At 37.2% G+C, this 17,214-nt stretch overlaps 1 long non-coding RNA gene across 1 annotated transcript in view; it reads left to right on the top strand.

The window, feature by feature from the left end:
* LOC135083314 (uncharacterized) overlaps nucleotides 1-11,740 on the top strand; it is a 155,800-nt gene extending 144,060 nt beyond the window's left edge. The window contains exon 2 of the long non-coding RNA XR_010259571.1: nucleotides 11,407-11,740. This is a non-coding gene — a long non-coding RNA (uncharacterized LOC135083314). The remainder of the gene's footprint in view (nucleotides 1-11,406) is intronic.
* Nucleotides 11,741-17,214: the final 5,474 nt, after the last annotated feature.

The raw sequence follows: 17,214 nt of genomic DNA, 5'->3' as shown, positions 1-17,214 counted from the left end.
TGGTTCAAAAATATGGAAGAGGGCAGAGAACAAACTTGTAAGAAAAATTACATTATTTTAATTTGATTTACCAACTCAACTTAGTCAAAACAGATATATCAACTCAGAAAGGGATCAACACCGTATCGCCTTTGCGAGCTGTCATCGCCTTTCGCGCGCTGTCAATCGCGAGGCGAGGCGTTTACGTTGGTGCGGAAAAGTGTGCGTTGAAGTAATGGAGGTTCGTACAAAGAATACTGACTGTTTAATACCTCCATGCTCAGCATACTGGCTGATTCGATAAATTTTTATAAAAAAAAGAAAAAAAGGAAAAAAAGCTGTCAATTGTTTTCACGTACTTCGCAGCTCGCTTTTGTCTGTAACACAATACAATTTTTCTGCGTCGTATCAAATCAAATATTATCATCGTCGTTTTCTTAGACCTACTGGTCAAACGTACTCCATATTTTTTGTGGTCATTTCGAGCACGAATAGCTCTTTGGATTCTACAGTCAATAAAAAACGCTCATCGAAAACTCTAAAATTTCCAGGTAGCACTTTTTAGCACGCCATTGTTAATTTCGTAAGTCGAAAATTCAAACTTTATTGTATTACTTTTACGTTATTTAAACGTTGACTCAAGCAAACACAGTTTTACTTGTCAATTATTTCGTAAAATCGTAATAAATAACTCGTCTTTTCAAACTCATTTTCATCGTTGAAAACTTGAACATTAGGTCGTATTGTCAATATTCATGATCAATTCAATCGTTATTGTATTACTTTTACGTTATTTAAACGTTGACTCAAGCAAACACAGTTTTACTTGTCAATTATATCGTAAAATCGTAATAATAACTCGTCATTTCACACTAATTTTCATCGTTGAAAACTTGAACATTATGTCGTATTGGCAATATTCATGATCAATTCAATCTTTATTGTTTTACTTTTACGTTATTTAAACGTTGACTCAAGCAAACACAGTTTTACTTGTCAATTATATCGTAAAATCGTAATAATAACTCGTCATTTCACACTCATTTCCATCGTTGATAACTTAACATTTTGTCGTATAGGCAATATCCAAAATGGATGATGATTCAAAGTTAACTTTACTGAATACTCGTCGGGAGTATGTATTTCGTGAGATTCAAATATTGTACGATTTATCTCAACATATTACCACAGACAGGAGCAAACTTGCGATATTTAAAAGTCGTTTCAAGCGCATAGATGCTATTCGAACTGAATTTGTCGAAATTACAGACGAAATAAACCGGTTAATTTTAACAATTAATCCAGACACACAAATTGATTACAAGAAGGTAGAATCATTTGATTTGTTGTATTATTCCGTTGTTTCGGTGGCTGACGAGGTGTTGCCGTCGTTAGTGTCAAGTTCTGCCGCGGCTGTGAGTAAGGTCAGTGACCTCGCGTCACCAAAACAATGTTCTCAGGTTCGTTTGCCAAAAATTGACCTACCAAAATTCGATGGTAATCTTGAGTTATGGCGAACATTTTATGACACATATCTTTCTTTAATTCATGAAAACGCAAACCTCAGTACTATTGAGAAATATCATTATTTGCTTTCTTGTCTCACTGGATCTGCATTGTCAATAGTTAAAAGCATACCAGTAATTGCTGATAATTATGAAATTGTCTTCAACGCATTGATTGAAAGATATGATAACAAACGAATTTTAGCTGTCAATTACTTGGAAAAAATATTTAATTTCACACCATTGAAAACAAATAGTTTCAGTGAATTGCAAAAGTTAACTAACTTGCTAGTAGAATCTGTTAATGCTTTAAAAGCAATGAAAATTTCAAATTTGGGTGAATTTATTTTATTCTATCTTGCATCCAAGAAATTAGATTCTCAAACCCGTGAGCGTTTTGAGAGTGAGAACTTTAAGGTTGGAAATATAGTACCTGAGTTTGAAGACTTAAAAACTTTTTTGGTAAATTACATCAAAATTTTAGAAGCCTGCGGTCATTCTACTAAAACAAACAATTATCAAAATTCAAATTCTAAGCAGGGTGCAAAACCTAAAACAAATTATAATCACAAATCTTCTTCTTTTCCTATTGATTCGGGATTGTGTTCAGAGACAGGGTCGAACTCATGCACAGGGCCGTATTTGACTTCTGATGATCACGGGAAGGATTGTAATTCTGAACCAGACTTGAACGCAGGGGTGTATTCAGCATCAAATAAATTCCCTGACTGTTCATGTTGTGGTTATTCTCATCATTCTATTTACAAATGTCCAGTTTTTCATGGAATGTCAACCATTGATAAATTAAGTTTTATTAAAAGAAAAAACCTTTGCAGCAATTGTTTACGCCTGAACCATCAGGTAGATAATTGTTTTTCTAAATCAAATTGTTCAAAATGCAAGCAACGTCATCACACACTACTTCATGAGGATGTGACTGCTTGCCCCAGTACCTCTTTGACTGTCAAGCAGTTACCTAACACTGATACTTCAGTGAATGCAGTGAATGCTAGTGCCCATGTAACTCATGGCCAATCGCAAGTGATTTTAGGCACATGTGTTGTTCAAGCTCGTGGTCCCAGCGGTGTGATTAAGGTTCGAGCCCTTATTGATAGTGGAGCCCAAGATTGTTTCATGACTTCTTCGTGCGCTCAGCGGCTTGGCTTGCCATTGCGGCGCTGTAGGATTACAGTTGCTGGACTAGGACAAAATACTGTACACCAGGTGAAAGGTGTGACGTCATGCGTTATCCACCCCTGTTTATCTGAAGAACCTCGGTTTGAAATCTCACCAATCGTAATGGATACCATTACAAATAAAATGCCAACAGCGCAAGTACCTTCACACGTTCGAGATTCTTTTAGACACTTGGTGTTAGCTGATAATCAGTTTGATAGACCTGCAGAAATTGATCTGTTGCTTGGAGCAGAGTTATTTCATAACATCTATGATGGCCAACGTTTGTTTTTTGGCTCTGACTTGCCAGTAGCTCTTCACAGCGTGTTCGGATGGGTGATCAGTGGAAAATTGGATTTTTCTTGTCGACCACCAACTTCAACCACCTCTCTCTTCGCTTCTACACTTGCCCTAGACAATGTAGTCAAGCGTTTCTGGGAAGTTGAAGAACCTCCTATAGTAAAGATTGTTAACCCAGAAGACGTGAAGTGTGAAAACATGTTTTCTGATCTTGTAAGGCGAAACTCAGATGGTCGTTATGTGGTACCTATAATGCTTAAGGATCCACTTGAAGATCGCGTTTCGCATCAAATGTCTATGTCTCGCTTGCATAATTTGGAAAAGCGACTTATTCGTCACCAACAGTTGAAAGCTGACTATGTTCAGTTCATGCAAGAGTATTCTGATTTGGGACACATGACTTTAGTGGATTCACCTTCAGGTCCGAATGGAAACATCATACTACATCATTGTGTAATTCGCCCGGAGAGCAGCAGCACAAAACTCCGTGCAGTCTTTGATGCTAGCGCGAAGACTGGAAATGGAAAATCATTAAATGATATTGTTTATACTGGACCGAAACTACAGAATGACATTGTTGATATTATCACAGCACTTCGGCTGGATGGTATAGTTTTTACAGTTGACATAATAATATCTAAGATGTACAGAAATATTGATCTGCGTCCCGAGGACAGACAATATCAACATATATTCTGGAGAGACTCACCGGAAGAGACTGTGAGTGAATTTGAATTAAACACTGTGACTTACGGTGTGAGTAGCTCACCTTATTTGGCTATTCGTACACTTCATCAGTTGGCTCAGGATCATGGTGAGCAATGGCCTCGTGCAGCAACTGCATTGCTCAAAGACACCTTTATGGATGATATCGTGGTGACAGCTCCGTCGGTGGACGTTGCCTTAGAAATAAAAGACGAGCTAATAAACTTACTCGATTGTGGAAAATTAGAGCTACGTAAATGGAGCAGTAATTCTCTTGATTTTCTTTCACATCTTCCAGCTGATCATCGTCAAACACCTAAAGCGTTTTGTGATAAAGAAAATCAATGTACACTCAAAATTCTGGGCATTCAGTGGGACCCACTCAATGACAAGTTTACTTACACTCATTTAGAAATGAACCCGGCTTGTACCAAGCGGATTGTTCTCTCGAGTGTGGCAAGAATTTATGATCCACTCGGATGGCTAACGCCAGTGGTATTATTGGCCAAGATGTTTATACAAGAACTGTGGCGTCTACAACTGGACTGGGACGAACCAGTTTCTACTGAAATGTTACAGAAATGGCAAGATTTCGTACGAAAACTGACAAATTTATCTAGTATCAGTATACCTCGGCAAGTAGTTCACTCAACTACATGGTTGAATACAGCACCACACAAATTGAAAATGTTCGTTGCTCACAGAGTCGTAAAAATTACGGATGATCTCAGTGTTGATAACTGGAAGCACGTAGCAACGCATGATAACCCTGCGGATTTATGCAGCCGTGGATTTCGCTGTTCCCAGCTTGTTTCTCACCAAGTTTGGTGGCATGGTCCTGCTTGGCTTGTGACTGAGAAATCGTTGTGGCCCGTGCAAACGGATATCAGCCCTCCAGATATTGTACCCGAATTGAAACCGGCGGCTTCTCATACCTTAACTGCGTCAAAGGAAAGTAATGTTGATGCGATTAGCGAGCTTGTGGAAAGATCTTCATCTTTTTTACATTCTCAGCGAGTTCTAGCATGGTGCCTTCGGTTCATCGGCAACTTGAAAAAGAAAAGGGACGATCGTGAACATAACACGGATTTGACTACCACGGAACTTGAGAACTCACTGGTTGTTCTTATTCATAATGAACAGAGACGCCATTTTTCTGAAGTCCTGGACTCTTTTGCTACCAACTCCAGTTCCAGATGTAACAAATCGCTGCTCAAGCTCAGTCCATTCCTTGATGAAGCTGGATTACTGCATGTGGGGGGGCGTTTGCGTAATGCGCAGCTTCCATTAACAGCGATTCACCCATTTCTGCTTTCGAAGCACTGTCATTTGTCGAAGCTAATTATTGATCACTACCACCGGGTATACTTACACTGTGGGCCGCGTGTCTTTCAGAATTGGAACAAAGAAAATACTGGATTCTTGGTATTCGCAACATGATAAGATCCAGACTTGCGAAATGTGTCACAATGCTTCAAGGTCAAGCAATTACCAGCACACCCCTTAATGGGAGACCTTCTAGGCCCGAGAGTACAACCAGCTCGTTGTTTTCAAAATATTGGAATAGATTTCGCCGGACCTTTCACTGTCAAAGAAAGCACTAGACGTAACGCTCGCACTTATAAGGCTTACGTTTGCATTATGGTCTGCTTGGCAGTTTAGGCTGTTCATTGGAGGTTGTTACTGACTTGTCGACTCCAGCTTTTATAGCAGCCCTTGATAGGTTGTTTCACGCCGTGGACTGTGCAGGCTCATAATCAGTGACTGCGGTAGAAATTTCATAGGAGCGAAACGGTATCTTAACGAAACTCAAAGGTTTTTTCCCCGCTTTGAGGTGTATTATGTATATAGTTCTAGGAAAGTTTTATTTTTGTTTCTTAACTAATTAATTCGTTCATTTTGTTTTAATGCAAGTACTTATCCTTGCGACTTTTAAGTTGTTGCTATAGTGCAATATAATTTAATTTTCACTGTCCCTGTAAGAATGCGTGCAGTGTTTTATTATTTCTTCTTTTCCTCTTGAAGAGGTTTAATTTACTTTTTTTTTGAAATCCCTAAGTGATTTCAAGTGGGGGGGTATGTTTAATACCTCCATGCTCAGCATACTGGCTGATTCGATAAATTTTTATAAAAAAAAGAAAAAAAGGAAAAAAAGCTGTCAATTGTTTTCACGTACTTCGCAGCTCGCTTTTGTCTGTAACACAATACAATTTTTCTGCGTCGTATCAAATCAAATATTATCATCGTCGTTTTCTTAGACCTACTGGTCAAACGTACTCCACTGACCGTCTCGAGTTGATTACAATCCGGATTCCGGATTGATAAAATAATGTGCTACGGCCTTTACTCTTACTTGGAAATAATGATAAAATCCAATAGGTACACAATAGGTGTTTAGAAGAAGAAATTTTTGTAAAAGGTTGTGCATACTATTGAAGTCTTAAAGGTAGCCTTTCGAACTAAGCGTCACAGACGCAGCGTCTTTAGCTTTGGTCTTGTGCCACCAACGCCGCGTCACTAACTCGCTTCGAAAGGCTACCTTTAAGGCCAAAGCTCAAGACGCTGCGTCTGTGACGCTTAGTTCGAAGGCTACCTTTAATGTGAAGCCTTTTAGGAGTCACATTTTAAAGACAATTTTATTTTATTGAAGAAATTGTATTACCTATTTGTAGGTAGTTTTTACCCTTATTATATATTCCAGCCTCACATTGACCAGACGTGGAGCCACTACTCGCCTTCCATCCTCAACCAACCGAATTCATTTGTGATCGGAGACCTCACACCAGCCCAGTGGTACCAAATACGGGTATCTGCTGAAAACGCTGCAGGAGTTTCTACTTCTTTATACAATTATGCTACTACTACTCTATTAGGAGGTATGCTGTCTTTTGTGAGAATGAAACAAGGAGTTTTATTGTGAAGAAGGATTTTATATTCTGAAATTCTTCTTTCAGAGTCAATTGGACCTCCATCAGATTTCTTTGACTTGAATATGCTGGTAATCATTTGCAGTTCAATATTACTTATGATTTGCTCGCTAACTTGTGTATACATACTCGTGAAAAGACATAAGTAAGTATTAAAGTTCAAATTACAAACTCAGAATAAGTTCGTAGTTAGAATTTAGTGATGAAAAACCCTAATTTTATTTTGACATTTTATTCTTTTTATTCTTTTACAGCCACCGTCATCTAACAGAGTATCGTAACTCATTAACAGCTGAATGCAAATCTGAACGTAGTAATGCTACGGTAAACACTCCTCAAAGTATGCCAGCCGAAGTCAACAATAGAGTTTATAGTACACCAGTTCATTTGACTGCTGATAATAAGCATGGTAAGTGAAGTCACATTGAATCTTAGAGTCGGATAGTTTAAAATGTGTGGTTATACCTTGCCCATTTTGTGGTACTATCTGCCATGTAGCTCCCAATCTTTTAATGTTACAAAAGGGTCAATAATATGGGAAAATCAGTCCTTTTCTAATCGTCTAGCTATCGTGGGGAGAATAGGTTAAATCCTTTATTTACTTCTGGTAACTTTAGAGGTTCATGCGTGCTACTGCAGTGGAAACAATGGCCTGACGATGATGATTATAATGATTGTGCACTAAGTCCGACTTCAAATTCTTGTTTGTTTTCAGAACTGTATGAAATCAGTCCGTATGCACAATTTGCGATTGGTTTCCGAACGTTTGGTCACGTTGATAACCAAGAGGTGCCGAGTCGGGCTCATCTACCGAGTAATAGCAAATCCAGATATGACAGTGGTAAGTAATACTAGGAAAACAATAAATAATATATTTTAAAACTTATGTTACAAATTATGCCTAGTGAAGTATGAAATGTGCCGGCTTTGTTTTTATTCAAATTATTGGTGAAATTTAATAAAATAGTAGAATCAGATTTCTCATTTACATAGATGATGTATTGGTATTACTGTTAAATTTACTGAAACATTTTAATTACAGAAACGAGTTTTCAAATGCGATCTGAATCAGAAGAGAGTGATTGCGTTTCTCGAACAACTACATTGAAGAGTGTACCAAGAAGTAAGTGATCATGTTTTTCTAATTATGTAGGTTATTAACATTCCCACCTTATTTCCTTTCACTTCGAACTCCTCTTGAGTTCTTCTGATCAATTTTGTTGCGTCTCCAATTTAAATTTAACATTCCCCGGGGACAAACTTGCCCTTCATTAGTTGAGTTTTTACTGGCAGTCAAGCTGTATCGGAGGGAGCGAGAGGTGGAAATAATATCCTTTTAGATACTTAGTATGAAGTTCCAAATTTTCATTGTTGTGTTATTTTTTCAGAGGCCTGCAGAGTACCACATCACAGGTAGCTGGAAAACGTTTGAAGTCTAGTTCTAATAAATATATGAAGGGTTGTGTTCATTACAACTGTAGAGAAAACGTGTGTTACCAGAACAGAAAATAGGAATAAGTTTTTTGATCTCAATACAATATAATGTACAGAAAATATAAATGTCAAATACGCAAACGTTAAAAAATTAATTAATTTACAATTTATAGTATTGATTGAATTGAAATAAAAGTAATTAATGTTTTAAAATCGAAACATAATCAATTTCCCTGGAAGAACTGTATCACTGTAGCTATTTAATATTTTTGTACTTTTAAGATGAATTGTACATAAATAGATCTAAGTGTAGATAAATAATTACTTTTTTTTTAAATAATTAAAGAAAAAGATGAATTTGATTCAACTTTGCCGGCATGAGCCCGAGTTAATCAGTCAATAAACGGTTTGTAAAAAAATCACAGAAAATATACTACCTATCTTAGCGGTAAAATAAATACAGTCTTTGCAATTATTGTTATTTTGTATTTTGGCAAACCAACAATGCTAGCCATGAACAATTGAACACTGCCAAAATGTAAATGATCGAAAAATTATGTATTTTATACCTTATTAATACAGTTTTCATTCTAATTTGAAGCGTAGAAGCATGGATATTCTAACCTATAAATTCTGAGAGTATAGGGCTATTAATTATTTAATACTCATAAATGAAAAACCAACTTATTAACTCATAAGAAGGCTCAAGGTCACCCACAGGGCGATGGAGCGGGCTATGCTCGGAGTTTCCCTGCGGATCTTTATTTAAGCAAGACAGTAGTAACCGACATAGCTCTCAGAATTGCTAAAATAAGGTGGCAGTGGGCGGGGCACATAGCTCGTAGAGACGATGGCCGATGGGGCAGGAAAGTTCTCGAGTGGCGACCACGGGCTGGAAGACGTAGCGTGGGCAGGCCTCCTACTAGGTGGACCGACGATCTGGTAAAGGTCGCGGGAAGAGCCTGGATGCGCAGCGCAGGACCGTTCATTATGGAAAACCTTGGAGGAGGCCTTTGTCCAGCAGTGGACGTCATTTGGCTGAAACGACGAAAAACCAACCGTGTATTTTCAAATTCTCACCGTGCCAAATATTAGCCATTGATTACATAATAATAATTGTGCAGTTTTTGGGTTATTTTAAAATTTTAGAATTTGTTTGAAATTTTATGATAATTATCTTCAAAAAGACTGATTGTTTAACAATTTTATTGTTTTATAAACTAATATAGAAATGTAACTTATAGAAATGCAATTTCAGAAAAATATAAATGTATAGTATTCATTCATTGTTTTATTGAATTCACTAGATAATATAATGAAATAAGCTTCCTTGTTTTTTTTTTAATCCTTTTCATAGTAACATTAGGGTAGCACCAAATTGTATATTTCGCGGGAAGTAGGTACTCAATACTCAATTCTTTATTGCATCCATAATGTTACAGAGGTGGTATGTATGATTTTTTAAGATACAATTATGGACCCTATCGGGCACAGCATTTTAAGAGACATTTTAAGTACCTGGTTAAGGGCAACTCTGGACTGGTCATTTTGGAAGTCCTTGGGGGAGGCCTTTGTCCAGCAGTGGATGTCATTGGGCTGAAACGAACGAAAGAACTGATCTTTTGCAATAAGCAAAAAATACAAAATATTTCATATTTCTTTCCCAAAAGCAATAAATAAGTGGCACGTCCAAAATCAAAACTTCATCGGAAAAACATTCGGACCCCAAACCATAATGGTGTCCAAACTTTTTACAGCCTCACCAAGTATTTATGAGGCCCGCCATCTGACGCTCGAGTTTGTCAAAAACTTTTCCAAAGTTCCAACATCGGGACCGGTCTATTGATGCGGCCGATCTCCCAGAAAATGGAAGAAACTTACCCACTCTGAGTTGGGCCAACTATCCGAGGTTTGAACTTGGCATTTGTTTTTTTATTGGAATGGTTGGATAGTAGAAATATTATTTATCGCGACGGTGAGGTTTTGAAATGGGAAAATGGTGTAGGTAACTTAGTTAGTTTTTAACGCTTTTTACTGAACCGATTTAGATGAAATTTGGTGTAGAGATAATTTGTGACCCAGTGGAAAACTTAGGACAATTTAAATACGATATATGAAAGGGGAACATAATATCGTGAAAGACCGAAATTCGTACGGGTTGTGCCGCAACCACAATAAGCTACACAAAATAATATAACTTTGTTAACAAACCGTAAAACTGCTGCAATTTTCTTCTTCGCTTCAATCTGCAAGTAGGTATTCACTTTGATTTGATTTTTGAACGTGTATTAAGTATTTTAGGTTTTCTTTTTTTGTGTCTAGTGTTGAGAAATCTAATAAAATCTAACCATTTTTATTTGCGAACATAGGCTTACATACATAGGTGTTACAAGTTTCTTATAGTATCTCCATCTTTCACCTTTTGGCATGCAAAATTAATATTAAAGTGACGGCTATTGGTCATATTGGTTTGAAATCTAACAAACAAAAGGCCATCAAGCGCCATGACGATCAACGTTTAATTAATTGACAAACAGAATTTATATTGGCCTCGTATTGACACGGGCTGTTTACGCCTCAGGACAATATTTGTTGTGGCCTGATGCTGTTGCCACAACACGGTGAGAACGGCCAAGTTTTGGCTGAAAAAAGCGCTTGCAAGCGCTTATAAGCAAAATGACGATAGCAAATCGGCAAGCGCTGTCACTGCTAAAAATGAATGAAACACGCCACTATTGAAGTTACAAACGCGGCCTTGCCGACAACTGTAGATATAGTTTGTTTCTCAGCGCTAGCAAGCATTTTCAAGCCCTTTTTTTTCGCCTAATGCACCCAATGAAAAAAAATATTGCATCTCAATCGGTATCTTAATTAGCAACAAGCAGTACCTAGGTTTTATATGGATCTTTTTTAAGCATAGAAACTCAATTTTCCTTTAAAAAGTGAAATGTGTCATTTGTAAATGAAGTTGACATGAAATTATAAATGTCATTGTTCAGACATGGTTCAGACCTTGTAAATATATTAGAAGGTAGTCGCATATTTTCTTCGCTAACTTTCAATGTCGGAGCAAGCCTCAGTTGCCCTGGGACGCTCAATCCGCACACACGTGTGTCACGCGCTCATCGAGTCTATGAAGTTCATTTCTTCGAAAGACCGAAAGCCTTTTGTGATAGTTCACGAGTGTAGTCGTGCTCCGTATACCATCATCATAATCAGCATCAGCTCCGAGGATACTAAGGCAGTGCTCCACCGCCCAGAACGCCGTGCGTCTGCAGGTTGGCTTCAAGAGTCGACTTTAAGGTTGGTGAAGCTCAGATTACTTAGTATAGCGAGGACTGATCTACATTTAATTTTCATCAATTTTCTATAACAATTAGGGAGAGGGGGGCAGCTTTGGACAGGGGCAGCTTAGAACAAATGAATTTAAAAATCACTGGTTTAGGCTACAATGGTATAAATAATAATTTATATTGCCAGCACTGATGCGCATAGCCGTCACATCTCATTTTTAATATCTAACTGTAGGTTAACCGGCAAAAGAGGTTTTTTGTTTTTGACTGCCAATTTCGCACTTTTTTATTTTGGTTCTAAGGATTTTGTGGACGTAGTTTTATAAAATAGTGAGTGGTTTGTTTACTATATGGAAGTTTAAATAGTTTCAATGAAGATTTGATAAGAAATTGCGATATAAAAGTATGTTCCGTTATTAAATTTATGTTTTTTTCTAGAAATATACCCATGGGGCAGCTTTGAACGAAATGGTTGGGGCACCTTTGAACTTTATCAATTTTCTTTTTTAAGTGGTATTATGAAACCTTAACCTTCGGAAGGCAACTGGGGTAACCAGTCACCCCACTAGTTCAAAAAAGTCTTCATACGTTTAGTTGCAGTTGTTGTGTCTTTCTGTCGTTTGGTCTATTCTCTAATTGGAGGGAGAGCTATCATTCGCATGCGTCAACATATCGCGTTAGGTTCATGTTTTTGATATTTTGACACTGCTGGGGTGACTCATCACCCCTGTTGCCTTTTACGTATACTTTATTTTTTCGTGTTGCTAAAGTAAATTGTTGGTTTTGGAGTAAAAATGGCTTTGTTTTCGGATGATCAAATCGAAAAATACTTTCATGGACTTGCTGATGTCAATTCTTATGATAAACGCTGCTCAGATGATAATAAGATTTCTAAAATTGAAGACAATAATCTCAGTTCAGTCGGAGGAGGAATACTTTATTTCCAATAGCGAAAATTGTTACGACGATGACGATCTACTAGCACAATTCAAACAAAATGTGCTACTATGTAAGAACAGACATGTTTGGTCTTCTTGGTTTCATCACCTTCGAGTCAAACACCTCGACGAAACATAGTAACTCTTGCGAGAGATGCGAGAATTATAGAGCAATTACACATGGCATTCTAAATATGAACTAGGGACCTCCTGAAGGTGCACTTTCAGCAAAGTTACAGAAGCAGGCAAGGTGGGTGCTGTATCAAAGAAAACTGAACAAAAAAGTTATGACATCTCGTATAAAATGTCAACTACCCTCATGCCCTGAAAATCGAAAAGATATTTGCTTTAACTGTGCTTTATGTTAAAAATTAATTTATTAAAAATATATACACTGTTAAATGAAAGCATTTTTAGTTTTATAATGAAACAAAGTAATAGATTTAATCATTAATAAGTTTGATTTTTCATTACAAAGCTATTTTATTTCAAATCATATTTGTGGGGTGACTGGTCACCCCTGTTGCCTTTTACGTATACAAAAAAAGTGTTGCCTGCCGAAGGTTAAGTTTTCTAATACTTCGTAGAAGGTTTTTACATAAAAAATAAGCAGATTGCTTTACTGTGACAGATAAAATTTCAAGCTGGTTGAAGTCCGGGCAAAAGCTAGTTTTAGTAGTTGATTGATATTTTTTAAATTATGCAGTTTTGTCTTTGATGTGTCATTAAACAGAAAGTTTATTAGTATTTAGTTAATTGATATATCTTATATTTACTTTTTTTTTAATAATATCCCTAAGTTTTGTGTTACTTTGTACAGAGGGATGTAAAATAAAATAAACATGTTAAATTGATCCCAAATGACACTGATCATTTAAAATTTTGTTTATTAATTATTTTAAAAATACACATTCATAAATATTCAGTTTTATTTCATTGAAAAAAATACTAATTCAAAACTGCCCCAGGCGTGTTCAAGGCTGCCCCGACTACGGGGCAGTTTGGAACGTTTACAGGTCTGTGCAAAAATCTAAATATCTTAATAAGCGTTCATGAATAATTAAGAAGAACATCATTATTTTGTTGTGTGATAACCATGACCTCTATCTAGGAAGAAAAAATTAATGAAATCGTTCAAATTTGGAAGATATTTAATAAAATATAAAAATTGTTCAAAGCTGCCCCCCTCTCCCCTACCTACACACTTTTTAATCAAATGCCCTGAGACGTGAACTTCAGTGTGACTCACGCAAAATTATATAATGATGTGATACTTACAATGTGTGAGGGCAACAACAAATAGGTAGGACATTGATATTTACAGTTCCGGTACTGCCGTGGTACTGTGCCGAGGCGATAGGGTTGGCTGCTATAAAAGCTGCTGTGTCGCCATCTAGCGCATCACACGTATATTTTTTCTTCTTTCTATAGCGAATATTATTTTAATGGGTGAAAAATACGCGCGCATACGTGACCACTTAATATACTCGCTCGGGAATCCTGCGCTTGTTTTGTTTCGATGCCTACTCAGGGAGATGAACAGGCCTGTACAAATTTTAGCCTAGGCGCAGACCACCGACTTTCAGTTGGCCGATAATTGGGCCCGATTCTAATTTGTATACGAAGAATCAGCCGATACCAAATCGGTGTAATGTGCGCACTTTCATACATCTCCATACTGATCAACAGCCTCATCCAACTGTTGGCCAACTAAAAGTCGGTGATTTGCGCCTTGGCTAACGGGCTGTCTGATGTTGTCCAGCATTCACTGCGCCAACTTGACTCCGTGAAATAACAGATGCATTTTTAATGGTCTCGCTGATCAAATTTTACTGTTTCAATGTTCAGTGAAAAATGAACAGCCACGTTATTTTTTGTTTATCAACGAATTCGTATCCAATTGAAAAAGTGAATCGACTGTAAAATAGTGCCTCTGAATGCAGTTGCAATGAAGGTAGTAGTCTAAGGGTCCATATTCGGTTGCATAAAAAATATTGTCATAATTTAAGAGTGCATAAAGTTTTTTGGCATACTCATCATTTCGCATAACGTTCATACAGAATAAATCATAAGGCATATATTTTTTTGCCATAACCACTTTTATTATAATAATATTTTAGTATATATTTTTTCTGTATTCTTGTATTTTTAATAACGATTTCTAGGCATAACATTTATTGGCATCTAAACCAATGCCATAAATATTACCATTCATAATATACGAAATACCATAATTTTAACAAATATGAAATATAAAAATGTTATACATATAAAATATAAGTTAACAAATATAAATAGACAAGCAAGCATGCAAGCAAGCAGCAAGCATGCAATCAAACAGCAAGCATGCAAGCAAGCTGCAAGGAAGCATGTAAGCATGCATGCAAGCAAGGATGCAAACAAGCAAGCCTGCAAGCAAGCAGCAAGCAAGCATGCAAGCAAGCAGCAAGCATGCAATCATGCAGCAAGCACGCAAGCATGCAAGCAAGCAGCAAGCAAGCAGCAAGCAAGCATGCAAGCAAGCAGCAAGGAAACATGCATGCAAGCAAGCAAGCAAGCAAGGATGCAAGCAAGCATTAGGATTGCCTTATCTCCGGCGCTGCGGGAAGTGCGGTCCTTCCGCTCTGGCGTAACATATACCCGGCATGCCATGCTCGCTTCCGCAGCTTCGGCTTGCTGGTCGCCTTCGGCGACCAGCCTCAGCCGCTCCAGCTCGCACGGCTGCCGGATATATGTTACAGCGAGCGAGGACCGCGCTCCCTCCGCGCCTCCGGCTTTTAAATTACACTCTAGTATAGGGCAGACTAGTACCACGTGGAAGAGACCACGGCCAGTCGGGATCAACATAATTTCAGACCAGGCAAGCTTAATGTTGTAAAAGAAATGTGGACTGTATAATATGTGCGTTATAATAGATAAGAGGGATTCGAGATCAAACAGAATGTATTTTTACGAGCTTAGAGACAGGTTAAAAATTAAGAACAAAAATTTAGTTTTTGCAAATCTATAGGCCGAAAGAGTATAAAAGTGGAAGGAGGCTCGTTCGCAACATCACAAATACATAATTATTTACTCTTCAATGTTGGTTGCTCTTATAGACAATATTTATGATTATAAATGTTATAAATAATTAAATTATGTTTATAGTATTTTATTAAAAACAAACTTTATGTATATAAAAATTATGTTCTTTACATTTATGATTATTTAAATTATGGTATTGAAAATTAGAGAAAGTTATTATTATGCCTAAGAAATCATTATGCATTTAGAAAACTATGCATATCAAAGTTTATGCGAAAAAACTTTATGCAAATACTGTTATGCCAAACTAAATTATGATGAAAAATTTTATGCGTCTGAGAGGGCACCCGTAGTCTAATAGTCTTTAGAATTTAATACGTCAGATAGCAAAACAGTTATAAATCTAGTGCCGTAATTCTGTCTGGAAGTGTATCAAATTACAAAACCCAAACGGAATTTAAAAAGTACCTAGTAATTTTTTGCCCATGGCTTTAGTCGCGTGAATTTTGGTTTCATGGTGAAAATTTACCCGATTGAAGCCAGTAAAAGGGGACAAGGGTACTGGTGAAGATACTTACTAGTCCCCTTTTAAAAAACTGAGATTAAAACTGAGTATTTTGTGCTTCTGGGTCTCAAACTAATGTATCATCATCATTGTTTCAGCCATAGAACGTCCACTGCTGAACATAGGCCTCCCCCAATGCTTTCCACGTTGATCGATTGGTAGCGGCCTGCGTCCAGCGTTTCCCTGCTACCTTTACGATGTCGTCGGTCCACCTACTAACTAATGTATGCCAACGTGAAATTGTGAATTAATAACTACGTCAGATTATAATCTGACGAAATTCACAATTACGGTGACATCCATACAAAAATTTATCAGAATTGGTTCATCAGATTAAGAGTGACAAACAGTCACTTTCACATTTAATATTAAATTATCTCCAATGACAAACTAAATAGCAACTCGTATTCGAATTCCTCATCAAACTACCCTCAACCCAGCCCATAAAACTGGGGGTGGAAAAAGAACCGACTCACATGGGAACGGAGGCAACAGAGTGGAAAATTGGATGTCCGCTTTGAATCGATGGCCTCATTCTGAAGAACAGATGTTTACTATGGTTAATAGTTCGCTTAACTACCAACGAGAGCACAGTTACTAAATGCGTCTTACGTAGTTGTGATAGATGCTATTTTAAAGAAAAAAGGTTTGCTGGTACTGCGGACTGTACATTGTAAGTGCTAGTACTACCTACTACTCATTTAAAAAGATAACGAGAATGTTATTTATGTGAACTTGGTATTCCACATGAGTAAATTACTCTTAAAGATTTGAGTGACCATAATCATCCCCTTTCTTTTGTCATAAATAAATGCACCGTACAACATGGTACAGCGTAGCTATTTTATGAAATAAATACTGAGGACTTTTACGAAAACAATCATGGGTAGGTACGGAACGGAAAGCGAAACATGAAAAATCACACTGGGAAAATTGTGGATTCCTACTGAAACACTTATTCTGAAGACAAAAGCCATTTATGATCTAATGAGGTATAAATTAACGACATAGATTTGAAATAACACCAATTCAAAGCAATCTAAGTAAAGTAAGCATCCACAGTGAATCGGCAGACGTTTTTAGCTGGAGGTGACGCTTCAGGACTAGAGCAGACGTGGCCCTCACACGTAGCTGGAGGCATATCCTGACCACAGCATCTGCGTTTGCACATGCATCTGCATTTCTGGAATAATAGTAATAATAATCCTTCATTTGCTTCTGGTAAATAAGATGAGGACAGTTTTGGGGCGACTAAATGACTTGATGATGATGATGAAGAAGAATTATTGGTACTATTTCAGTATATTTATTTACAAATTACAATAATTTATTCTTTAAAAATACTAGGCACAGGGATTTAGGATACAA

The sequence above is a fragment of the Ostrinia nubilalis genome, chromosome 23, assembly GCF_963855985.1.
Source record: "Ostrinia nubilalis chromosome 23, ilOstNubi1.1, whole genome shotgun sequence".
Lineage (NCBI taxonomy): Eukaryota > Metazoa > Arthropoda > Insecta > Lepidoptera > Crambidae > Ostrinia > Ostrinia nubilalis.
Note: the sequence above shows the minus strand (reverse complement) of the source record. Positions and strands in the feature narration are given on the sequence as shown.